General features: G+C 36.6%; 1 protein-coding gene and 1 long non-coding RNA gene across 3 annotated transcripts in view; one reads left to right on the top strand and one right to left on the bottom strand.

The window, feature by feature from the left end:
- The window catches only part of khdrbs2 (KH domain containing, RNA binding, signal transduction associated 2), a gene marked incomplete at its 5' end in the record, with an annotated part of 64,977 nt that extends 56,221 nt beyond the window's left edge, over window positions 1–8,756 (top strand). Inside the window, 4 exons of the mRNA XM_079854704.1 lie at window positions 3,271–3,392; window positions 7,029–7,113; window positions 7,361–7,434; window positions 7,700–8,756. The remainder of the gene's footprint in view (window positions 1–3,270; window positions 3,393–7,028; window positions 7,114–7,360; window positions 7,435–7,699) is intronic.
- A 7,475-nt stretch (window positions 8,757–16,231) lies between these two features.
- Window positions 16,232–26,763, bottom strand: LOC307149776. 2 transcript variants are annotated; one of them, XR_013819618.1, is made up of 5 exons: window positions 26,709–26,763; window positions 26,274–26,334; window positions 25,003–25,125; window positions 21,794–21,892; window positions 16,232–16,280 (listed from the first exon to the last, which is right to left on the bottom strand). It is a non-coding gene; the product is annotated as an uncharacterized lncRNA (long non-coding RNA). The 2 variants fall into 2 exon arrangements; XR_013819619.1 differs by lacking the exon at window positions 16,232–16,280 and adding an exon at window positions 20,291–20,611.
- Between the last annotated feature and the right edge of the window lie 560 nt (window positions 26,764–27,323).

Raw genomic sequence — 27,323 nt, 5'->3', positions numbered from 1 at the left:
AAACATAGTAGTATACTTAAAGTGCAAAAATAATATAAAAATAGTAAACTATAGGTATGATGTTATGTTCACTTAAAAAAACTACTAAACTAGTATTTTACTGAAAGTATACTTCAAAAATGTATTTGACTAGTAAACTATCAGCGTACCTATAAGTTTACTTGTAGTATAGTTGCAGTACATATTAAAAACAAGTTGTGTACTCTAAGTTTACTACTGTTACACTTAAAGCATACTAAAAGTGTACTTTTATATACTAAAAGTGGGCCAATAGTATTAAAACAGTACACTTATAAGTTTACTTCTAGTACATTGATATTAGTATGCTTAGTACATAAAGTATACTTAATAATATACTTTAACTTAAGTACTAAATAAGAATACTTAATAAAATGAACTTGAAGTATAGCCTACTTATTTTTTGTAAGGGTAGGCAGGGAAACACCCTGGGCATATGGATTATGGAAGTCATTTAGCATCTGTCATGCTTCATCGGAAAACATCAAGACAGTACCTATATGTAGTGCAGAGCTGTCTTAGAGCAAGAGAAAACAATAAAGCAAACAATTTTATTTCAGAGTTAGGAGCATGTATTAATGTTTTGTTGTGACTGTACAATTAATAAGCCATTTAGCAAGCAACACAAACATCCCTTTAGGTTAGCTTGAAGACAGAATCCCTCTCAGTATGAAATAGACTTGTGAAACTGCACAGATTAATTGCACACACCACTAAAATATTAAAGGTGATAGTATGACCTCGAGTGAAATGTGGCCTTCAGGAACAGTGCTTTGAACATTTGGGTAATTAACAACTTTTTGTATTAATTACGATGCAGGCGATCCCAACATGTGGAGCATAACAGCAACAAGAGACTAAAACACAGTGTTTTTTTGGTTTCATTTAGTTTTTTTTTCTTTTCTGCTAGAGCAGAGCAATTATGTGCTTTGGAAACAAAAAAAAAACAATCAATTAACGCAACCTTTTCATTATCATTTCAGCGAAGATTCAAAGCTTGGAACTAGTTATTCTATTAATTTTGACCATCGTCACACTGTTTTGGTTCTCTTGATGGATGGAAGTCTATTGTAGAGGTCAGTCATGTTTTATAGTCTAATTAAGGACAAGACAGGGACATGCTCAAACAGATGCGTTTTTTACTCAGATAACCATTTGTAAAGCAACAAAGGATGATTAAATCACTGACGCCTATCAGATGGCTTACTTTACAATGGAAAGGTGATAGGAACGGAAACAATGACGAAGATGTTTCAGCTGCATTAACACTGCTGTGGTTTTTGATCGTTAATGGTCTGCTTGAAATAAACTATTCAGCTGCTACATTTAATTTGTGTAAAATAGCATGTCATTAAATATAATGAAAAGTGGATTATGCATTATTTAAATAATATTATGGTATTTTTGTGATTTGAGGACAGGTTTGACTGAATGGCTTTAGGCTTGCTGATTAAAATCGGCAGTGTCTTCTAATCAGTGGCACACAGGTGGCGATTTTGCAGTAGTTCCTGCGGCTTGAACATGTCAGCAGTGGATTTTGAAGCTTTAATGTATAGCTCATTTGTCCTGAAACACTGTTCCCTAGTGAAAGAGAGTGCAGGAGGTCTGATAATTCGACTGTAGTGCAATGAATTGACACTGACTTGTTAGTAACAAGCAACTGAACTTTTTAAACTTTCTGTTAATCTGGTCTTGTGTGATGCACAATGCATTTTTTTTTTCTGTGGTGAGGAAGAATGCATTTATGATGACAATAACAGATTAATGTATGATATTTTCAGCTGGGAGACTGTAATTCACACACAACACATTCAATTTGCTGTCAAATACTAGTGGAATTTCCATCACTGTTGAAAATCACTGTTGTTTTCTGTGACAGTTAGTCATCATGTAGAGAGACTGAGATGGGGAGTCGTTCGAACAAAAAGGCTTTAGACTTGTCATTACATTTCTTTTCGCATAGTTGTTTGTGTAAAGTCATGGCCCGAACAGCAACTTTTAATATAGCCATGATATTAAAAACGAAGGGCACTTGCACAACAATCCAATAACAAAAATGGGAATTGCTATATAAACACCTTCCTTATATTGGCAATTTTGTTAAAATGTATTTTTTTAAGATTAGCTACAGTACATTTTATTAACCTCTATAACTTGTCTGTAGCCCTTTAGCGTTCTGCATAACCATCCGTAGCATAAAGATAAAAATATCAGCATTAAATCAAACACATAAATATGCAGATTTAACCATCTTAAACACAAGGATGAGTTAAAATGACTTTGTCAGGCAGCATGGTGCTTGAAGATGTTGAAGACGTGCTGGTCCTGTAATTCAATTCCTATGGGTTTTTAACACAGCAGGAGAGCCGACAAACAAATTTTAAGGACACAGAGTTTTTAACTGTGCAAAAAGAGAAATCAACAAGCTGTGATTTTTAACCAGTGTTCAGACCTTTGAGATGTTAGATGAGCAGTCTGTTGGGCCTTTCATCTTTTCAAATGTAGTCTTATTTTATGTGATACCCTTGTGATGTTGATATCCCACAACGTCACTGAAAGCCATTGTACGAGAATTAAAAAGACTTGTACAACTCGGGCATGAAAGGGTGTGCGAGCCTCACAGCCTAAGCCTCTTCAGAGGATCCTTTTGGAATGAACGTGGATAATGGGAAGAGATCAGTTAATCCAACCTCCATTACTTTTCCATAATCAATGATCAGTGCAGACGATGTCGAGATTTGAAAATAAATCCACTAAATTCTTTTAAATTAAGCTTGTAGCTTTTATTTTAAGCCTGGGAATGTTATGTGAGATGTAATCATTACCTACTTTAAACCTTCGGAGAGTCAGTGTGGAGGAGAGTGAAAGAAGATACAGCTTTTTCTTCAGTATGAATCAACAGCAGGGTTTCAAAATCTTTTACGAACAAAACATCTGAAACAACCTCATGATGTAGATGGTGACTAAGAGACCTCTGAGGCGTTTTAGGCTACTCATTTTTTGACAACTACCAGAATGTCAGACAGAATACACTGGTCATATTCCTGTTGTCTTCAGGCAAGATTTTAGTCAGAAATATTATCGCTGAGGAGGGTATCACTATCATCAGCTGCTTTCCCAACCCGAGTCCTCCCACGTATCCAGCTCTCTGCCTTTTATGCTGCCAAGTGTAGGATATCCCTTCTCAGCCTCCCCTTAAACGTTGTGTTTGTTTAACCCGAGTAACATCTATTCTCTTCCTTGTCATTGCAGGCGCTTTGTAGTCGATATGTGGAGCATATTGATAAGACCAATCAGTGAGAAGTGAGGGGGCTCCGTCTCATTTGGCCGAGGAAGTGCTCCTAAACAGTCTGTGTGCAGATGCTGTAAGCCGGGTAAGTTGAGTATTGTTTTAACTTGCCTCTTACAAGTGTACAGAAAGCTTAGTGAAAAATAAGCAGACTGCCTTTACTTATATAGATAATAGCAGTAGTAATAGCGTAGTGTATATCAGATAATACAACAGTTTAAATATCGTTAATGGTGTTCATCCACACCAATGCACAATAACGTTCTGTTAAATGCTCAAACTCAGTCAGGGGGATTCTGATTGGTTGTCAAAGTTCTCATCGTTCATCAGCTGGAAAAATCGTTCTAAAAGAGATTCCAATGATATTGTTCATCTGTGTCATTTTCATTATTGAGTCTGAAAGAATTAGAATGATTATTGAAACGTTATAGTTATTGTTCTTGGAGCCTTCAGTTCCGGTCTTCGAATTTGATTTGCTGAGAGTCATTCCAAGAAGGCTAATAAACATGGGACTTTAAAGCACTCCACTTGTCCATGTTCGGTGCAATAATGGTGTGAGTTGTTCAAACACTACTTTGACTTCCTGTGTAACTCTTTTAGTTGTCGCAGGCAGCAAGAATAGACAAATTAACCGGCAATATTGTGCACTGTTGTAAAAATATCACACCCGCAATCATTCTGTCGGCCTGTATATCAGCGCGACCCACGGCCGAATCACAGCTGTGCTTCGAAACCACAGCACTCTTGATGGTGTGTTAATGAAATATTCTATTCAGCATGCTAGACACAATGTAATTATCCTTTAGTTTTTAATGAATCTCAATTAGCAGTAGTCCCACTCTTCTCATTATAGAGAACCTTGCTCTTCATTTAATAAAACACTCCATACGCTTTAGGAAGACATGAATTTGTGGCTTATCCTGTCTTCTCTAGTGAAAATCACACTGCAGAAGTCCCTCTTGAACACAGCACCTGGAAAATACAGCCATGTTTGCATAGCTTCTGTTTATTTTTGGTGTTCAACTGATTAGTATTATAGGAGTATAATGGATTCCAGCATTATTGGTGCTGTTTTGGCAGACACATTACACAAAGCCATTCTCATGCTGAGCTTATAACTGTGTGAGCCAGGGGCCACATTCCCAGAGTGCCTAGCGCCTGTTTATGAATTCAGAGTGCAGCGAGCCTTGCCGTTTTCACCTGTTTTCTTGTAATCATTTTACCACTCACCCATTTCTTCATCTGTTTAATTCTTTGCAAATTACAGCTTTTTTAGGAAGTTATTTGTTCTGCAGTGATTCAAGGACATTTGAAAACAAGACAATCAGTGATTAATTTCAAATCTGAAATTAAAATGAAATCGATCCATATAGCATTTCAAAGGCAGTTGCATGTGCTGTGCTATAATCAGTCCCTCCAGGATTTCACGATTTTTTTGTGTGATTTTTGCGATCAAAATGACTGATTTTGTGGTGGTAATTTCCAGAAATTTGTGAAAAAATTTGCGATTTTTATATTTTATAATTAGGAGGACATCACATTTACCATAAAAGTATTATGTCAGATGCACAATAGTCATACATGACACAAATCACAAACAAAATGCATAAAGCTTGTTTATTTTGGTCTAATCAAATTCTCATCAAATTAACTTTTAAAACAACCTATGGGCACAACCAGGAACATCCAAGTAAACACTCAGTAATGAAATAAGAACAAAGGAACAAATAACAAAAAGAAACAAGACAGGACAAATAAATACAAGGATACAGTTACAAACAGTGGATAATTTACGTTTTTTAAAAAATTGTGCTGTACTATTGTTGTTGCTTGATTAACATTAACAACACTGACAACAGCAGGTAAATTAGGTTACTGTCACTTTAAGACCTACTACAGTAATGACAAACGTCCCAATCAGTTATTACTGATAGTTTTACGTAAATACTCGCCAAGATTAATATTTTGAAGTAATTGTTGCTATGTGTATTTGTTCAAGCGCTATAAAGAGAATTTACCCTGACAGGCGGTGACACGCAGTCAGTCACACACACGCACACGCACGCACACACACACACTGCAGTCAGGCAGTCACTCGGTCAAAACAAAACAATTTACCCCCACTCTCGTGCAATATATCAGAATATTGCTTAGCCCGCTCCTTGGCGCTTATGTGAGAGGGCAGGTGAGACTAATTTTCTTTCGCCATGTTTCTGACAGACCGCTCACAGACATAACGTTGCGTGCGCAACATCTGTATCCACGTAAAATGCATTGAAACTTTAATTAAACTAGAGATATTTCAATTGGGTGATTATAATTTAATGTTTTGTGAGGTCTTTTTCATTTTTGTGATTATTTTGCGGTTAAATTAGGAATTATGCAGGATCGCAAAAAAATGCGACAATTTGTTGATTTTGCGTTGTATTCAGCGATCGCGGAATCGCGAAAAACTGGAGGGACTGTATAATGAAGTTATACTATACAACATGTTGCTTTCAGCTTTTTAATTTAGTCAGAAAATGCTAATCATTTTAAAGTTAACATGAAACAGAAGTTGCGATAGTCTTTTCTTCCCTGTTGTGACGTACAGTATATACGGTTGTAACGGCTTAAGAACAATGAAGGGCAGGACTTGATTATGTCCATCAGGAATTGATCGGATCGTTGGATCAATGTTGTTTGCTATTGGTGTGATCTCATGTGAGAGACAGGTCGCCCTCACTCCAGCAAACACGTCATTTTGATTGAAGATTAGTTTCCTTTAGACATTCTGTTGACTATAACATGACGTGTGTACTGTATACAAATCTCATTAGATTATCAGTTGAGTTTTAGTAGACTGGTAGGGTTAGTAGAATAAATTGAGATGTACTTGCAAAGTTACCTAAATCCAGTAGAATGTCTGTTGGAGGAACATCACAATAAAGTGTTAGCAGATATTAAGCAGACAGTCTACGAATACTCTTGCATAGTCATCAGAATGTCTAAAGAGGACCATCAAAATAAAGTGTTACCTAATGATGTGCAGGGAAAAATCATTTAAAATAAATACTGCAATATTACATTAAAAAAAAGAATTGTCCATTTTGATTATATGGTGACTTTAAACGGGCACTGGTACGGTAGTTACAGCATCCCTAACATGTTAACCAGCCAAACCATGGCGCCTTTGAATAAAGTGCTCGAATAATACTATTTGTATTCATGATTAACTTAAACAAATTTAATTTAGTCTCATGTAGGTATTTTTTTTTCTTCTTCTTTTTTTTCGCACCAAAAGCAGTGAAGATTGTGTTATGATTGAAGAGTCAATTAATGCAGTCGGACTGAAAATTCAGAGGTTTGACAGTGATACAATGACACCATCTGCTTGCAGGAGTGCACTTGCACTCTCTTATTCTCTGCCATTATGGCAACGCTACACACTTGGCAAGTCGACTGAGGGATTTGTTCTGGAAACCAAAGATAATTGCAGGGCTGTAGAAAACAGCTTCCAACTGACAGACGTTTGTCAATATAACTGTGCTTTCTCTAGGTCACTGCCAACATTGCTCGAGATTGTGTTTCCGCCCACAGTGTTCGAGCTGTCTTACTTGTATGTGATAATGTTCTTCTATTGGGAGGTGTTAGTCAAAAAACATAAGTGTAAAAGTGTACCAGAATTAGTGGTGTTTGGAATCCATGAAATATATTACTTCTCTCTATTTTCTTTCCCCAGCAGTGGATCCCACAGCCCTTCAATAGAGCTGATCTCGACAGAACATCACTGCAGGGCACAGGTGACCACTGCGTATCCATCTTGTGTAAGTCACTGTACGGACACACTTGGTTTGTGACAGATGGGAAAGGACGGCATGAGAGAGCTTTAAGAAATTACAGTAAAATAAAATAAAAAGCACAGGTACTGTCTGGTGTGTATTGATAGAGAATGGTAGAATACAGCGCTGATCTATTTGCGTTTCTCTATATAATTTTTCCCTATTAGAAATCTACATGTATGTCTTTTGAGTGACACTAAGTTAAGACGCATGTTTTTATTGTCTTTTTCAGCTAAATGAAAGCTGAACAGTATCTTATGAGGCTGACCTCACTCCTGGATTGGTTCATACAGACCACCGTAGAAGGTCCAAGAAGATTAAATTTCTTAAGCTGTATCACATCTAAAAATCCAGTTTGAAATCTTCAGAGATATGGTAATACAGTGTTAAGATTAACATAGCAACATAAGCCATGCCATATATTGTGGTGTAATATAAGGCTATGTTGATCCTAACATTGTTTTCAGGTTTAAATAACAGCTAAATCCTTTCTCATGCATAATGTTGTGCTGTAAGGTCTTGCATTTTTTGGTCATATATCCGCTTTTCGCTTAATCTTTTTATCCCACAGGACAAAAAAAGGACATAATTGGATTAAATGGTTGTTGAAGATGGAGTATATTTTGTCTACGCTATGTCACCTCTACGACAGCTAAATGGGAGGGTTTAACATGGTGCATTAAATCTTGATAGATATACAACTACTTGAAAATGAATACCTATAAATATCTTTATGCCACACAAACAGTTCTGCTTGTTTTGGGGTTATAGAAGCAGCTTGTTTCTGTGCTTTCTGCCATTGTGACATCTGTGAGCAGATGACTCAGTTTGCTCTGCGTATGTCACTTCTAGCAATGTCGAAATACTACTCATCAGAACCTGTGCTTTCAAAGCCTGAGGCTTCAGAAATTATTTAACAGTTAAACAAAACATAATTTCACACAACATCCAGCCCAAAACTCTTTAATGACGGACACATATTCTCATTAATGCTTTGGGTTCCTCAGCTGGATGTGTTTCTCCTTGCAATGAAAATGTCAAAAGATCCAATCATGTTTTTCTGAGTGGCATTTTAACACCGTCTTAAGTGCCCTTGAGGTTATCAGCACAGCTCAGACAGAATTTTAAAATTCAATTTTCTTATGACTACGAATGAAATAATATTTTGAAGAATGGGGAAAGCAGAATCGTTTATAGGCTTAAGATTTTACATGCATTTCCACTGATGAAATAAAACTATAATTGTTTTTATAGTCATATATAAACACATTTTTTTTCATCCTTTTATTGCCAATTTCACTCAGCTGTTGTCAGCAAATCTAGCAGTTCTCTCTCATCATCTCTGTTATGTGCTGATAGAGACAATAAAGAGATAAAAAATGATTTTATTTCATTTATTTTGATCACTTAGCAGACCGGGTAATCAGACTCTGTCACTCTGCCACCAATAATGGGGCATATGAACCACAATCAAATTAAAACTCTTCATGATAATGCTACAGTAAGAGAACATGTCCTATTAAAAAGTGAATTCTCTCATGTAATGTAATGCGTAGAAGTAACACTGATAAAATCCTGACCAGCAACACAATTTTATACTTCACAGTACATAATAAAACTTTACAACACACCCATGTATAATGTCTTATGACGTCTTTATTTCAGTTCTATGGTACGTTTACACGACAACGATGTACTAAAAACGGAAAAAAGCAGGGGGGTTTTTTCACATACAGACGACAACGTTGTCAAAATGATCACACGGATCCGCGAAAACTACTAAAAGCCCTGTGTAATGCATGCCACTTTGTAAAGAAACACTAAGCGCCTATAGACTGAACATGTAGGCTAATAAGCATGTCACAGTTTTCACAAATATGCGGTTTTGTTAGCCTGATCTCAAGACAATTCGTACGAATTCGACGAGGTGGCTAATTCGTACGAATTCGTACGACCTCACTCGTACGAATTAGTACGATTTTTCCTGAATCGTACATATTTGACGATTTACCCAATTCGTATGAATTCATACGAATGACCTACCCCTGACCCCGCCCCTAAACCTACCCATCACGTGAGTTTAGGCAAATCGTTCAAATTCGTACGAGTGAGATCGTACGAATTCGTACGAATTAGCCAATTTTCCCACACCCGTCGAATTCGTACGAATTGGTCGTGAGATAGCGTTGGTTTTGTAGTTTACACGGAGACGATAACGGTATAGTTTTAAAAAACTTGCACTTTGAAACCCATTTTCAAAAGTTTGCGTTTTCAGGCCCCCAAAACGCTGGTGTCATGCAAATTAACGGCCATACATTTTCCGTTTTTAGTTGAAAACGGTGTCGTGTTAATGGCCCCCTAGACATGGGCTTTGGGCTGGGATCTTTACGCTTTAACTGTTCCCATCATGCATTGTTCTGCTTCAACACTAATAAAACACACCTGAACCCCATCAGACTTTACAGGTTCGCATGGAAATCACTGGCAGGTGTGCTGGAGCAAGATGTAAACTGCATGAAAGCAGATCCCAAGGCCTTATTTAATATTTGCAAATGCATGTTTTCAGTACTTTCAATTTTGGATCAAAATTGTATCCAAGGGTGTAGACAAATTAACAGATGTTTAAAATAATCCCAGGTTTAATATTAAATGTATGCTGGGTTTTGTGTGCCAATTTGTGTGAAACCGTTACATTCACGCAGCCCTCCACTTTCAAAATGATTAAAAGTGGAGTGAAATTCTGAATAGTGAAATGGTTAACATGCAAAAATATGGAAGAATACTATAGTTGACAATAATTGTTTACTCGCATATAGGAATACAGAGAACGAGGCAAAGAACTGCTGGACAAAAAAAAAAAAAAATGAAAGAACTTCTGGAATTGTTTATTCATTGAAAATACTGAATAATTTTGCTATTAAAATTTGAAATCTTACAGTGGATCTATATTTTGAAACGATTTTGAGATCTAGGAACAAATTTACACTAGCACTCAAGGACAGGGGAGCATGTATGAAGTGTAAACTGGTCTGACAGGACTAGCTTTCTCACACAAATGCTTGCGAACACTGTGAGCTTGAGTGTGCCATCATTAAAGTGTGCAGCAGACCCTGGTGTGACTTTCTCTGACGGTAATAAATGGTGTGTAGTGCAGTGCCAAGCACAAGCATGTCCCTTCATTAGGCAGCCAGGCCCACCGTCGACATAAGGGCCAGATGTCACAGGGGTTCTTTCCTGCACAAATCTGTCCCCAGCAGCAGAGATGCGGACAAAACGCGAAGCCCCTGTCTCACGCCGCATATGAGGGCCGTTGCTGTGACAGTGAAGAAGCGTGTCTGATGTCTGGCATCTGGCAAGTTGGAGCTAACACATGGAAAAGGCTGCAGTGATGCTTTGAGAGGTGCTCTGTCAACTGCAATGTTCAGGGATTTTCATCATGTCTGGATTATTACTGCAAGGGGGGAAATCTGTGTCTGAATGTCTAGTTATATTGCAGTGCATATTCACTGTTTAAATGGCTCAGCTTTATATGCACCGCAGCCACCATTCATGAGTTTTCCAGTGTATAATATCAACCCCATCACTATAGGAACCATTTCACTTATCATTTAAGTGAATAATGTCCCATTAAAGAAGTATATATATTTAAAAGGGAACATATCACAGCGCAGAGCTCCTTACCTAGACGCATAAAAACACAAAAAATTGTGTTTTAAGAAATCATTATCCCACTCATCTTTCTCACACACACAAACACCTTTGGCACTGTGATGCTGAGGCAGAATAAATCTCACTGAGTTTGATTTTACAGTTGCACAACGCAGTTTTTTTTTTAACCTTTTTGGCTTTTGCAGTTGGACTACTGTATTTTTACAGTATACAATTGCTGAATATACAGACATTCAGTAATATTCAGTACGATACATTTATTCATTTAGCATAGAATCTTTCTTTTTATTTTTTTTAAGTGCTTACGGAAAAGATGAGTTTTCAGCTGTCCATTGAATATTGTCAAGGATTCTACATTCCGGATGTGATGGTACCATGAGCCGTTGCTCATTTACCAATCGTAGGCTTCTAGTAGGGATACTATACCAAACACAATTTATTCACCCCTTACTACTGCAAGTTGTGATTACTATACTTTTTTCTGTAAATGCATGCATTGGATGCTGTGTTCTCCATTTTTTCTTTGTTCTCCATTCTCCATTGTGTCTAATGAATGATCTGAAGTGTTTATATTTTGACTGACTGTGTGTAAGATCTGAAAGCATTATTTGAATTTGAGGGTTCGAAAATGGGTTTGAGGCAATTGTTTGATTTTGCCAGGAGGGTCAGATGTTCTCTGAATGTAGTTTGAAGATTTGGTTTTGTGTTTAAGCTTTTGAGAAAGTGGGTACTGGTTTCGAGAAATGTGTTTTAGCAATTCAGAAAAACTTTAACATTATAAAATGGGCTAAAAACAAAAATGCGGTGAGGAATATGATACCTTCAAAAAAAAAAAAATCACGTTTGCTGTCATTGTGCTTTTGAGCAAACTGCTCCAATGATAATGTTACAATACGGCATGACGGGAGATAATCAATTTTAGTAAATACATTTTTTATTGATTAAAGTGAGAACAGAAGCAATAGGATAAATGTATCCAGCTCCAAAATATTGATAAAAAAACTGAACTTTTAGGGTGTGCAGTGAAAGAGCTCTGAGATTAAACAACAGTGCACTAGATCAAACAGTGTACTTCCTCCTGCATGGAGACAGCTAAACAGTCAATGTCATTTGATGAGCTGTAGTCTTATCTCAAAACAGTCTAAAATTAGAATTTCAATGATGAAACAGTTCATCAGAATTCATCTTATTTTCTTTTGGGGGTTCTGGCAAGGACCAGGCTTGTTGTGAGGATGTAAGGATGAGCTGACAGCTCAAACAGGTTCATTCCTGCACACGGTCTGACAGTATCAAATTTAAATCTGTCTTTCCAGAATTTGTACTATTTGCTACCAGCATAAATGTCAGCGATTTATAACGGTTGAGCTCAGTGTAAATCGTAATGTTCCAGACTGCAGCGTCCTAAGCAGTGTTTCACATTCCATCACACTGCAGGACTATTTAGAATAATATAACTTTATTACAATCTTTAAAGATGGAAATCATGTTGGAGAGTTTTCTTTCATTAGTTCACAATATAAATGAAAGAAAATGAAATGGCAATTTATTAGGAAGTATTCCATATGTTCCCTCATTTTATACTTTCTCAATGTTTCAAGTTTTGGAGGGAAATATTGTTTTAATTGATAATCAATTTCACTTTCTATCTTATGTAATAATCCTTTAATTAACAACATCCTTCTTCCTGAGGGATGATGCCATTAAGTATATCAGTGGATTTTATGAATTCTGTGATGTTTTGTAGTGAAAGTTTGTTTCTCTCACTTTAAAACCTTCCATCCCATTTGATAAAAATGCTGAAATGGTTGTAATATCAAAACTATTAAATCTTCAAGAAGACTAATTTTCGGTCAGTGCCTCACTGAGCAACTTTAGATCTTTTTCCATCACCTTAAGCGTCTTGTTCATTTTATTGTCACTGTGTAAATAACCACACTACACATACAGATAAATGCTTATTTCAAAATATGTATTGTATTATAATTTGTGACATGAATGCTAGTTAGTTTTAATGCCACAAGCTTGTCTAAATCTCAAATACAGACATCAGAGCTTTAACATTTCCTCCTCCAAATCTCATAAAACTCTTTCACACTCTCATGCATTTATCTTCTCTAATAATGATCTACTCAGCCTTTTTCCTTTTGAGTTAATCAAATAAATGAATTATTTAGTAGGTTTCAAACCCAGGACAGAGATTTGTTTTAAAAATGCATATAGCACTTTATTATCAGAGTTGTATTAAATCGCTTTTGAACACGTAGGGGTTTAATACAACAACACTTCCCCTCTTCCTTTAAATATCCCAGAGCATACAAAACATGTTTCACATCATCCATTATTAATATATTAGTCTTGTTATTTTCTTTCCACATGATAATAAAACCCACAAATGGGAGACATTTTAGAGCCACCCCAACATGGACTTCCTTCCAACACTACGTTTCTTGCAAATTGTTCATATGGAGAGCACTTTCTGAGCAGTTAGCACACGAAGGAAAACCTTCTCTGGTTTGTGGTGACAGCTGCTAAAAATAGATCTCACTGTAGTCAAGGACACTCCAGTGATTTACATAAAATCAGAACTTCAAACATGTCACTGACAGGGGTAATTTCAAAAAATTTCTAGAATTTTTGGCTCACCTTCTTACAAGCAATGTACTTTTCTGTGAGAAGAAGATAAAAATTGAAAAAGAGCTCGGTGTGTGTTCCAACACACTGGCTAAATTTGAAGGCACGCTGTTATCTTCTAAAGCCATTGCAAAGTTTCCTGAATGGAATATTTTATAACACATTTAGGAGAGCTGCATGTGAAAATCTTCGCTTTTTCCTTAGGTTTATTGCTCTGTTGCACGTCTGAAGTGAGAAGAACCTTGTAATAAGATTCAGTGAGATTTTCACCAGCTGTTCATCATTAAGAATTCATTCTCATATGCAGCAACACAACATGAACCAACACTCACACACGTAAGCATCACTCATTAACATGCCTTTATCCATCGCTAATTAAAAGCCAGTTTACTTGTCTGCCGTCTGGATTGTTTTCTATTATTTCAGTATATTTTAATGAACCATTAATGGTTCTGTAGTTCAGGGACATCCACTATGATGAATAGTTCCAATCCAGTTATTATAAAAAGAATTTTTAAATTAAAAGTATTGTTCTTTCATTCATTTGAACCCTCTTGTGTTGTTCTGTCATTTTAGACCGAAAAACAAATCTTACTTCACCGGAATGGTACAAAACTCTGGGACTTTTGTGACAGTCGCTATGTGACCACAAGCAAAATTGTGGACTTGATTTGAAAAAGCTAAATTATGATGTTCGCGGTCAGAAATGACCACCATTGGAAATGAATGGGAAATACAAAAAAAATATTTAAAAAAAAGAGTCATGATGAAGAAATAAAAAAAAGTGACACTCTAAAATATCAAGAGTGCAAACACTAATGTCTTTCTCTGTTTTTCTCTGAAGTTAATGGAAAAACCAACACTTCAAATCAACATTTCAAACAAAAATATCTAAACCGTGACAAAAGGTAGTCTTTGAGAATGTCTAAAGCGTGATTTTTGGATTATTTCAAACACAAATATAATCGCCAGAAGTAAAAAGTTAAATGTAGACTTTATACTATTAAAGACTTGAATGAAAATTACTTTAAACAGTGAATAATTTAACAGCATCACAGTTTTTGACTTGTAATTTAGAGAATGAGACACATTTTATGGAGCTTAAAGGGATAGTTTACCCAAAAAGAACATTCTGTCATCATTTACTCTCCCTCATGTTGTTCCAAACCTGTATGGATTTCTTTCTTCTGCTGGACACAAAATAAGATATTTTGAAGAATATGGGTAACCAAACAAGCCCAAGGCCCCATTGACTTCCATAGTAGAAAAAAAAAAAAAACCTTTTGACTGGAAGTCAAAGGGTCCCATCAACTGTTTGGTTACCCATATTCTTCAAAACATCTTATTTTGTGGAGAAGAAAAGAAAGAAGAAAGAAATGAATACGGGTTTGGAACAAAATGAGGGTGAGTATATGATGACAGAATTTTCATTTTTGAGTGAACTATCCCTTTAATAGACATGGTCACTACGAACTATACTGTATATTAAAGGTACTTGAAGATTGCTCAAAAAATCGTTTGTGTTCAACAGAAAATATAAAAGCAAAAGGGTTTGGAACATACCCCTCTTAGTAAAAAATGATATACTATCCCTTCAATGAGAAGACTCAAGTAGCTTAAAGTTTGTAAAAACACATTTCAGATTAAGATAGTTGACAGAAGCATCAAAAAACTGAGATTTGGGTGCATGCACCCTTCAAGAGCCATGCCCTCACCAAAACTTCTGTTTCAGTGGAGCTGCTCTCAACATTTCAACATTGTCTCAGCTAAAAGTGTGTTGCAGCATAACTGGGTTTGATCCTAATGCCTACGGACTGCAGTGTCAAAACATAGAGGGCAAATGAATTCATGAGATGTATAGAAGGGCAAAAATAATGATTTTATGAGGTCTTTATAATGAAGGTTGTGTACTTTTTCTCTTGTCACACTTGAGTTCTGTCATGAGGGATCAAAACACATGACAGCATGATGTATATTCCTCATGTCACACCGCAGAGTTCATGATCCATCACAGTGAAGTGTCCTCTGATACACATGCCTTTACTTACTGTTTGGCAGGTGGGATTGTTGAATTCATGCACTGAATCAGCTTGAGGCAACATATTTTACTGAACAATCAATGCTCAGTTGGAGCGATTCCTGCACAGTCATTATGATTTAGTTACAATTACAAAAGTTTACACAAGACTGTTAAATGTATTTCAATATAATCCTTTTTAATGACATTAACACTGCTGAATAGAAGCAAGTGGGTCATGGACAACAAAGCTGATTTGACACACGTCAGTGGTCATTACAAATGTTGACATGTCATTTAAGTTCACTTTGAGTTATTTGCGAATGCATTCATTTATTTTGATTAGAGACCATGGAGCTTTGAATGTGACATGAAGAAGTGTGCACATAGAAACCAAAAAGAGCACCCATGCCAGTCAGGATGACCCCAACTACAGACATTCCAACTGCAACTATGAAAAACAAAACAAAAAAAACTGTAGTTAAGCAGAAATGCATTTCCAGAAGATTTCAAAAAGATGTAGACAAAGGCCTCATAGAGTATAGATAAATTACTTAAAGCACTCTCTTCTCTTTTTTTTAGAGGGAATTTGTTTGGAAACCATTTCGGAAAGCCTCTGGCGATGGTAGTCCCATGCCACAGTCCAGATATCAGCAGATTATTACTTGCTCCGCCGAGCTGCTTTTGTTGATATGTGGAAATTCCCAGAGGGCAAGCGCCATAAGCTGTTGAAGTCGATTATGAGCTTGCATTGACCTCGCCTTATCAACGTGGCAAGCCCTGCAGCCGTGTTTGCTTGGCTTTTGTCTCTTCTGAAAACACTGCACCTCAATTTCTGCAAGGAACAGAAGTGAAACCTCAGGGACTTCCAGACAGAGACACTTTGACAATTTATAACGTCTCTTCTCTCCTTTCCATTTGCTCATGGACTTCAGATCTCTCAAAAACCCATTTACTTAGCAATATATAAATGAACAGGAGGTCAGGGGGTTTTCTTTGTGTGATGAAACTGCTGATGGTTGGCCATTTGGTGAAGTAGTTGTCCTTCATGAATCTCTACATTTTGAACTTAAAAATCTAATCTGAAGAGTCAAATCAAAGGACAAGTATTTGTCACAAGACTGATGTAATTCACCTTAAAATTAAGTGGAACCATTTTCTGAGGCAGAAATTCCAGTGATTGCACTGGAGATAACTTTATTGAAGCTCCTTGAGGAGGTGCTTAGGCAAGTTAAGACTTCAGATTTGTCAACCTAAAAACTGGCCTGAAATAGTCTTTACAAAAACAACAACAACAATGTTTTAATCATTATTTGTGCTCCTGGAGTGAGAAATTGTGCTCTTGGTATATCCCTTATTCTGTGGCTTAATTTCTCAGCATACCTCTTATTTTAAACTTGGAATAAATGACATGGAGAAATGTCTCCTTAAAAGCTGAAAGAACACCTGCAAGGGTGAACGATAGCTCCTTTGGGGGTCTCGTTTTGTGAAAGAACTTGAGAGTTGCGCGAGACCAGGCAATGGGAATAATCGACTCATTTTGAACAGAGCGAATGGAACTCAATTGACCGGTAATCATTTCTGCTTGAACTATTTCTTGACATTACCAATGTTATTCATCTAGCAATGTCAAGAGGACAATTACCGCTCATTGCTCGGTTATCCAAACCGCCGATGAGGACTTGAGAAAAGTGAGAAGAAACTGAACATGCAAATTGCAAAATCACAATCAGAGATTCTGACAGAAAGAGGGATGTGGATAAGTGCAGAAAAACATACAGATGGCAGGCTTTCGTCTGTCCAAAAATATAATGATATAGAGGGTCTTAGCTTCTTAGCTGTTATACTTTTTCATCAGCTTGTGTTACACAGGAGGACAAGCTTTTCTTTAGCTAGCCAAGTTCCTCATTATAATTCTCCATACCAGCGCCGCTGAAGTCCTTGTGTTGACACAGAACACATGTCAGGACAGAAGTGATACAGAAGTCCACCTCCCAGAGAACGTGAACATGAGATCCAGGGAGAGAAAATGTTCATTGCGGCATATACACCACAGACGGCGCACAGGAACAATTGCTGTTCAACAAAAGCATATAATGACTCGCTGATTTTTGATCCGCTAGACTCAACTCCTGTGCTTCACTCAGAGCATATTTAAGGAGATCTTTAAAAAGTCATTTTCCTCTCAACAAGATTTAATACGAAAAAGATTTCTTGAAATATGCATTCATATTTCAGACTATACACAAGTCCCTCTGCACATGTTCCCATAGTAACGAGAAAGGGATAATGAAGGAAAACAATTCAGATACAGCTTCTGATATTTAAATTATAGGCAAGAATAAAGCAATAGGGTTCCTTTTCATTTTGCATGGCGGTTATAAAGATGAGCTGATTTCATCACATAAACCAGTAAGGTTGTTTAGAAACGGCGTTAGTAGGTGTATTAGCATTAGTCTGCAGACTGACAGCATGATGTGCATTAATACAGTCCACAATTGAATTAGTGAGCCTGTTTTAGCCAACCTAAAAAAATATGGAATCAGTCATTTTACTTTTTAGTGCGAGTTTCATGATGCTGTTTTTGACATAGATAAAATGTCATTTACTTTGGCAACTAGATGGTGCACATTTCTCCTAGACGAGGGGACAAAATCCAAATGTGGTTATTTATCTTGTTAATTGGAGCACTGGCTCTCTTCTGCAGTGCCTGTAATGCTGCTTTAATTGGTTGTTGTAAAGGTCATGAAGGTGATGTTCTCCATCTGTAATGTTATATGCAGCTTTCAAATCAACAGCAGTTAGTGAAGATTTGGTGTATTACAATATGCTTTCTTAAGTCTGTTTTCCTCATCCTCACAATGTCTGTTTCCAAAACTTTTCTAAAAATGTCTTGTAATTATTTGCTTGAATCTGTAGAATTAAACAGCAGAATTAAAGAAACAGTCCGGTTTGATACATAATGTTGATTACTTTATCAAATAAATTGGACTCGTCCCTCGTTTTCTTTAAGTAAAAAAAGCAAAAAGTTTGTAGTTTTATGGAAAAACTTTTTTACTTTTCACATTATTCTCAGCGCTAATTCGCCTGTTAAACCTTTGTAAAGTCGTAAAGTTCTTTTTATTGTAGTTTTAGGGTTTTAAGGATTATGTTATCATGGCAACAAAGTTTGGATATAACTAAAATAATGTTAACATGCTGTTTACGTCTTGAGGTTGTACTGTCTTGTGGTTATACTTGTGATTGAATAGTACTTTAATGTTTACGGATTACCCACACTCACTTCCTCAATTTAACCCAGACTTTGCTTCTTTTTTTTTTCTTTTTTTAAAGAAAAAAAGAAAAGAAAGGGAAAAACACATCAATCAAAATAATATTTGTAGTCAACATTATATTGTGGATTATAGAAGCTTGTTTCTGCCACAGAATAAAACATTTTAAAAGATAATTGCGACTTTTTTATCACACAATTGCGAGTTATAAAGTCCAATTTTAAAAAAAGAGTTGCGCAATTCTGACTTTATAACATGCAACTGTGACTTTATATCACGCAATTCTGACTTTATAACTCACAATTGCTATATCACGCAATTCTGAGATAAAAGGTCAGAATTGCGAGACGTAAACTCACAATTGTGAGAGAAAAAAGTCAGAATTGTGAGAGAAAAAGTCAGAATTACCTCATTTATTTTTTATTCTGTGGCAGAAACAAGCTTCCACGGTGGACTGATCTTAACTTGTATTGACCTAAGGTAACTTCTAAGGTATTTGGTTATAAATAAGTCCTTGAGGGGAAGGTAGAATTAGGTTGATATAGTAGCAGAAATCTTTTCATCAGTGTATCTATACCTATACCTGTTGGTCAGATGGGCTTATTACAGTTTTATTTAAATATGAAAATATCAAGAGGAGTCGTCAGGTTTGTGATCATTGAATATTTTTGTGTTTTGTTATGGTTTTATAATTTTGGGGAATTTAATTTGCATCATTTGTATCATTGTGTGATGTCTTGTAGTATATTGGGAGATATTCTGTAGTATTTTGGATTGCAGTTTTTATTGTTATGTGATGGATGTCGTAAATATTTTATCGTATGTAATGATCTTTTGCTATGTAATGTGATTTGGTACTCTCCCTCCCAGGGACAGCAGATGAAATTTAGCTTTGTAGCTAATTCTGGGACTGTCCATTATCCCTGTCAAATAAAGAATTAAATTAAATAAAAAAATAAAAATAAAGAGGAACATACCATAATATATCACAACATATGCTCTCAGATACCACCTCCGTTAAAACTGTTGGTTTCAACATTCTTCCAACACCATAAACGTTACACATATTTGCAATATTGTATCCTGTGATTATAATATCAAAGCTGTCAGTAGGATGGTGACCTTCATTTAACTGGGGATGTGGACATGTTTATGAGCGTTCCATCATGTTTTACATGTCATAACAAAATTAGCTGGAGATGTTCGTTTTCTTTTTTAATGAGGCTTCTATTCAGATATGCAGTGGCTGTGACGTCTATTGAAAAAGCTGAACGTTTGCAATGTGCACTGCAATCAGATTCCTTCAAAGAGATAAACAAGTAACCAGAAAGAAAAAAAAATCTGTTATTTACTTTGTTAAAGGTGCAAGGTCTGAGAGAGAAAAAAAGCAATCACACCTCCATCCGACAGAGCTGTGACGGTCGCCGTCTTGCCATGGAACTGTTTTTTTAAAAAAAAGACTTATATTGTGATGTATTAATTTACGCACACAACAAGCTCAACGCTGAGCTCTGAACATATCAGCACTGATTTCCTTTTTTTCTTCTTTTAATCTATCAATGTCACAGGGCAGTCGGTGGGATTATGGGTAACTGGGTCTCCACACGGCCTCCTGGTGCTTATCTCTGCTCCACTTAAGTCGAGCTGACTCCCCGGCTCTGTGTCGGGTTCAAACAGACACAGACACAGGCATCCCCAAATCCCAGCCGATGAAAAGAGAACGAGGAAGGCACTCAGCCAGTTGATTGTCAGAGCCATTATGTCTTCCCAGCATCCTCTGAGGACTTGAAATTCACTCTATTAAAAAGAGCCTTTCCGCCCTCCATTTTCTTCCTTTTGATATGTCACGCTCTGATGTAGACCTGTATTAATACATGTGACGGTATTCACTTCACTACAAAAAGGGAAAGAAAATTTACTATACTGGTGTTTTGAATGGCAAGGTTGTGTGCACGGAGAGAAAGCATCTACTCTGTGTACAGTTTTTTGAACTGAATCATCACCAGGGTGGGAATTATTCAAAGGAACAGCTAAGAATCGGGGACAGGCAGGCCGCTGCTACATCGCCCGCTCTTCCACTGCTATTTCTGTGTGCATCACATCACATTCCAATTAAAATTAATTACATGCCCAAAAGTGAATCTTAAGGGAAAAGAGCCACTAACGGGAAAATGTAATCAATTTCACGTGTCCTTTCTTGAGCTGTGGAACTCCAGGTTATAAAATGAAAGGAACTTCCCTTGGTGTGGCGTTGTATTGCTGACTGACTGTAACAAATTAGCGCATTTTCATTCGGATTAATGTCAAAATATGGCAACGGCAAAAGAAGAAAAAAGCAGTGCATTTTAATCTAATGTCACTGGATAGCAATATGGCACAGGGGAGCAAAAATAGAAAGGATTTAGTCGACAAAAAACTTTCTGAGGTAGAAAATGAATTTCAATTTTGGGTTATAATCTGATTTGGGATCAGGTTAATGGATGTTAAAGGACCGATCTGGTACCAACTGAATCAGCAGATTCTCTTGTTTAATTTGATATATAGCCTTACATTTACTTAACACTACTTTGGAAGCCCATTTGCTTTCATTTATGGACCCACAAAGACTGAACAAAAGTGTGTAAGTCAACCACACACACACACACCTTCTCTAATGCTTTTAATTCTTAGCCCATGTTTATGTATTTGTTAAATTCATTTAAAAACTTTTTTTGTTGTTTTAGTGAAATTTAGTGAAATTTAATATTAAAATTCTTAAAATTAAATATAGGGTTGAAGACGGGTAAAGGGTTTGATGGGGGTTGGTATAAAAAATATGTTGAATAAGTACATTTGAGTATGAAAATGTAAACTGATATCCATGTTTTCTATAATGTTATGATTACATTACATATACATTCAAATATGATAAGAAATAACAGCATAACAAGCTGTTTTGTACAGGTAAGATAACTGGAAGCAGGTGACATCGGAAGCCTTGCACTTTCAAGATACAATTAGCCGTGTCCACTCTTACATAAATACTAAGGTGGATATATACAGTTGTGATTTTCCCAATTATGAAAACAAACCGAACCTTTCCTTTAAGTTTGAGTCCTCTCAAATCTCTGTTCCAGATGTCTTCTCCTTCTGCAGGTTTAATGGGTTCTGACAGCAGCGTTGCAGGTGAGGCTCACTGAAATGAGAGAGTGAGGGAGTGAAGTTAATCAAATGTGCCGGGTAGGTCATATGGTTGAGAGGTTAATGAAGCGAACCCCTGCGGAATAATGAACAGTTTACATACAGCCTCAAGAAGTCCACTCCCACTTTTACTACCAGCAGGGGGTTTTTTTTATAAAAAAATTTAAGTGCCGGGCTGCCCTCTCTAATTATGTCAAGTGGACTTCAGTGCTATGAGCGTTTCATGCAATTTGGGAGTCACAATGGGATTTTTGGTCCTTGGACTGTTATCAATCAATTAGCACTTCCATTCCACAGAAGAGGAAGAAGACATGTGAACAAACCTGTGCTACATGAAGATGCTCCTGCAGTCCTGGACAGAGGCGATATGTGAAAGAAATGAACACTTTTATTCAGCAAGGACACATTCAGTTGATCAGAAGTGACAGTAAAGACTTTTACATCGTTATAAATCTTACAGATTCCAGTTGAACGGTAATGTGGGAGGAAGGAAGGAAGGAAGGAAGGAAAGAAGGAAAGAAGGAAGGAAGGAAGGAAGGAAGGAAGGAAGGAAGGAAGGAAGGAAGGAAGGAAGGAAGGAAGGAATACATTTTAGAAAGTGCAAAATGAAAGTAAGAAAGAGACATTTTAGAAAGTGTAAAATAATTGAGAGAAAGACAATTATAGAAAACAGAAAGACTTTATAGAACAAAAGAAAGAAATTCTATAATTTAAGTATGGAACGAATGAATGAATATTAAAAGAAAGAAAGAAAGAAAGAAAGAAAGAAAGAAAGAAAGAAAGAAAGAAAGAAAGAAAGAAAGAAAGAAAGAAAGAAAGAAGACGTGTGTAAAATAATTGAAAGAAAGAGAGAAAGTGAGATTTTAGAAAGTGTAAAATGATTGAAAGAAAGACAATGATAGAAAACAGACAGGATTTATAGAGCAAAAGAAAGAAATGATAGAATTAATTTAAGTATGAAATGAATGAAAGAATAGAAATTAAAAGGAAAGAAGAAAGCCACTTTAGAAAGTGTAAAATGATTGAAAGAAAGAAAATGATGGAAAACAGAGCAAATTTATAGAGAACAAAAAAGAAATGATAGAATTAAAGTATGGAATAAATAAACGAAAACAACGAAAGAAAGAAAGAAACAAGGCTGATTTCTCAGGTGAACTGTAAAAGCAGGTGATCTTGCAGGAGGACACACAGTAACAGTCATTAATCTGAATGCAGCACAAACATCTGTTTTGCTAGTGAGGATTATGGCTGTGCTCTTTGGCTGGAGCAGTTATTCATTTCTTTATCCTTTGTGTTAAATCACAGCAGTCTGTCTCTACAGCACAGAGCGGTGTCTAAAGGTGAGCAGAATGGATGAGCAATGTTATTGGTCCGTTGGGCTTGAAGTGATCATCTTCAGAGCGGCTCACAGGCACTGTTTACTCAGGGTCACTGAAGGGTTTCACTGCCTTAGTTATACAGTATGCATGCACAGTTGCTGATGCTAGTAAAACACTATATTGCTGTGTGTTCATTATTTGGGTTTTAAAACTCTTTGCTAGTTGCTTTTAAGTATTAGCAAAAAAAAAAAAAAATGCTTTAAAATGTATCATCAAAACCTAATTTAATAATTTTTGCTTTTAATTAGTTTTCCAAAAATGCTTTTCGATCTCCCTTCATGACCTCTTATTGTGTTTCACAACGATTGACATGCAGAATATTCTTTGCCGTATACTGACAGCTTGATCTATTTTTGCAACATGCGTAAAATTTCCTTAAACCACAGGCCACAGACTGGAAATTGTGCTGTCAAATGAGAGCTGTTTAAAACAGCCCCACCAGCTCCTATAATGAACGATACAGAGATGTCGATTAGCAGACAATCATACATAAATCAGCATGAGCGAGCATACTTTAGCACATCAAATCAAGGGCAGAGATAATTAACCTTTAGATATGGAATACAGTAAAGCTCAGCAAAAAACTGTGTTTTTAGATGGAATAGATTAATAACAGACCTCTGCTCCTGTATGGTACTGAAATAACCATTCAATGCACTCTATTCATAGTACAAGAGGAACAGCCTCAAGTTGAAATATGCCTCAACTATGGGCTTTTTCAGGCCATAGGACAACTGTAAAAATGATTTCCTAATTTTGGCATTGAAAAAGCTATTGTCTTTTAGTCAACTGTACTTAATTGTAGATGCATGCTTTTGAGCATCGTGAGTAGAGTTGGGAAATATTTGTTATATATATTATTCAAATTAAATTAAAATCGGCAGCCCCATTTCAACTGAACTGGCCCCAAACCACAAGTTGAATTAAAATTGGAATTTAAATGACATCTATAAACATTCGAATTTGCTTTTTACATTAAAGATTACAGTCATGAATTTCAACTAATTTTAATTTGGCTACATTCAAATTTGAAATGCAATTCTGCATACTGTTATTGCATACTTCAATCACATTTTAGGCCACGCAACATGCCATTTTTTTAACAGTTGCACCACAATGACTGAGTTTTAACATATTGTTTCAATTAAAACTAAAGCTTAAAAAATATGCTTCTTTGAGTTCTGAATTAAAGTGGCCTTTTTATTGTTGTTTCAAAAATGACATTGTTGGTAGCTGGGTCTGATTTCACCTGGAATGTCCTTGTTGTAATTTGTAAGTGATAAGCACAACCTTGGTGGATTACTGTCTCTGGTATTACAGAGAACTCTATTAAAAGTACTTTTTTCCCCAGACATTACACCTTCACCTGAGGGGAAACTTGGATTTGATGCAGAGAACAATACAGACAAGGCACTGCCACATTAATGCATGCAAAACCTAAAGTTGGATAAAAATTTAAAGAGCCCCTAAAATGCTTTTTCAGGTATTACCTTTCATTCAGTGTGTAATATAGCTGTTTGTGCATTTAAAAGGTATGCAAAGTTTTAAAGATATATAAAGTTATTGTCTCCCAAAAGAAAGAATCAATTCTGAACTGCTGAAACAAGTCGTAAGTAATTCCAGTCTCACTTCCTGTTACAAACCTATATAGGTTTGTTACACATTTACATAATGGCATCCTATCGTCTTCATTGGCTGCTCATGAACAATGTCTACTTTGACTCACCCTCAAACACTGTTGTTGTAGCAGAGGCATGGAGGAGTTTGGTTTGTGTTGTTGCTATTTTCTGTGCTCTGAAAGCAAATCCGCTTTGTATGCACTTCCAAAGGATGAGGACTCATGCTGAAACTGATACAGTAAAACATAATTGTTACTGTTCGTTCGTATCTGTGTGGATATGTGGCTGTGTAAACGTGTTCACTATAAAAAACTCAAACACAGCCAGACATCTAAAAAAGGGATTCTTTATTTCCGACAGCGTATAAGAAAGACGCGGCGTTAACACCTGAGGTTTCCGTTTGTGGGTAGGTGTATGAACAAAATTTAGACAGCGAAAAAACACAAAAAGAAAACACGTTCCAATAAATGTACAGAAATGTTCACAAAAATAAACCAAAGTATACAAAACTAGGCTATCTGTAAGAATACTTAAATCCTGAATAAACAACGGCAGTGACTTTTTATGCTTTCTGGATAAAGGACAAAACACAGAAACATTATTAAAGAGACATTATCATAAGCCACACACACTTATAAGATCAGAAGTAAACACATTTTACACTCTTCACATTACCAGTGATTTTACTATATTAATTTCCATCTCTTAAGACAGAGTATTAATAAACTTGAATGAACACAGACATCAAAAACGGTACATAGCTCTTAATCTATTTTCTTTGAGTGAATATAAACAAATTAACAATCAAGAATAAAATAAATTAGCCTAGAAATCTAGACGCACCCTAGCGGCAGCAAAATGTATTTTGCAGCCAGGGCAGTCTAGCAACTCTCCATTGACTTTCGAGCTGCAAAAACCTAAATTGAGTCAGGCCAATCACGTCGTGTATAGAGTAGGCGGGGCGGGCTTAACATAATGACGACAGAGTTGCGACGGTTACCTGCCACTTGAAAACAAAGACTGGCGGCTGCTGCTGGCGAACATCTTTCGAATCGGCTTTGTCTGCGACTCTGGAGGACTTGGAGTTAAGTTTTTCTTTGAGAAAAGAGCATAGAATGGCACTTAAGTCATTCTTTAAAAAAGGAAGATGTGTTCGTAGTTTTGCCGGCCAGATATGGCAAAAGTTGAATCTATCAACTAGCTCCGCTGTTGGGAAAACGCTCTGGTTGGTTGAAGCGCTGTCCTATTGCGTGCAGAGGGAATTTGAAAGACAGCCGTTTATCCTGCCCCTCGGATTGAGCCGTGTCTATGGTGAGTTGCCAGACCAAACATCTTGATGTAGGTCCGGCTTGCCAGGCTAAAAATAAATGTCACTCACTCTATGAAGCGCTCTCACGCTGTCAACTCACGTGTGCACTCACGTGTCCTCATTCTCCCCTCTGATATTATTTTATCAAAATAGAAAGAAGTATTGTTTATTTTCTCCTTAACACCACCACATGAACTGCGATACAAAGATTCAAACAACATTCAATGATCACACGGAACAATTTCAATCTGTCACTGCTGCCTGTTACCCTGGAAATCCAGAGTTCTCGTGAGAGCACTAGTTGAACTTGCTCAGCGAGTTTAATCTTTCAGATTTAGGTCTGGATTTCCAGGCTAGCAGCCTGTACGATCTCGTCACATCGAAATCTCTTGCATTCGAGAGAAATAGAGAATCGTGCGATCGAACTGCTCCACAAACAGACTCAAACACCTGAATGAGGCTTTCCTCTTTTCTTTCAGAAAACTACATTATTTCTGAACTCACACACTGCAGCTCACGGGCGCTCAGGGATTTCTATCGTAACAATATTCAGTTATTCTTCCTTTTACAACTGCAAACACATATGCGCAAGGGCGCCATCCAGAGGCGAGTAGGCACAACTACAGTCTTCTTTTGCCCTGGTTACATACAAGTGGTGAGTAGATGAAATCCAGATATGGTAATAGGAGTTTTGTTTCCGACACGGAAACCAATCACAACAGACTGGGCCGTCTGACCAATCAGAGCAGAGTAGGCTCTCGGAAAGGAGGGGGTTAGAGACACCGAATCTTTTATCGAACCGTTTCAGACACTGTGAGAAAAGAGGTGATGCTGCAATGTATATTATGATAAAATCAAGTGTTTTTTGACCTTGGATTCATGTAAACCAATTGTAGGAGGCATCTAAAACAAAATTAGGAGGCAATAAAATAGCATAATAGGGGCACTTTAAAGCATATATAGGTTGTGTAATTGTAATTTAAGCAAGCTAATGTTTGTTTAGTTTATTAGACTAGAACTGCAGGAAACATGCAAAAACCTGTTTGTTTGTGCCACACTGAATGAAAAATAGTTAAAACCAAGACTCCCATGGGAGAAATGTGTCTATGCAGGCCTGGT

The sequence above is a fragment of the Squalius cephalus genome (genome assembly GCF_949319135.1).
Source record: "Squalius cephalus genome assembly, chromosome: 21".
NCBI lineage: Eukaryota > Metazoa > Chordata > Actinopteri > Cypriniformes > Leuciscidae > Squalius > Squalius cephalus.
The sequence above is the reverse complement of the archived record's forward strand: the minus strand, read 5'-3'. Positions and strand labels throughout refer to the sequence as shown.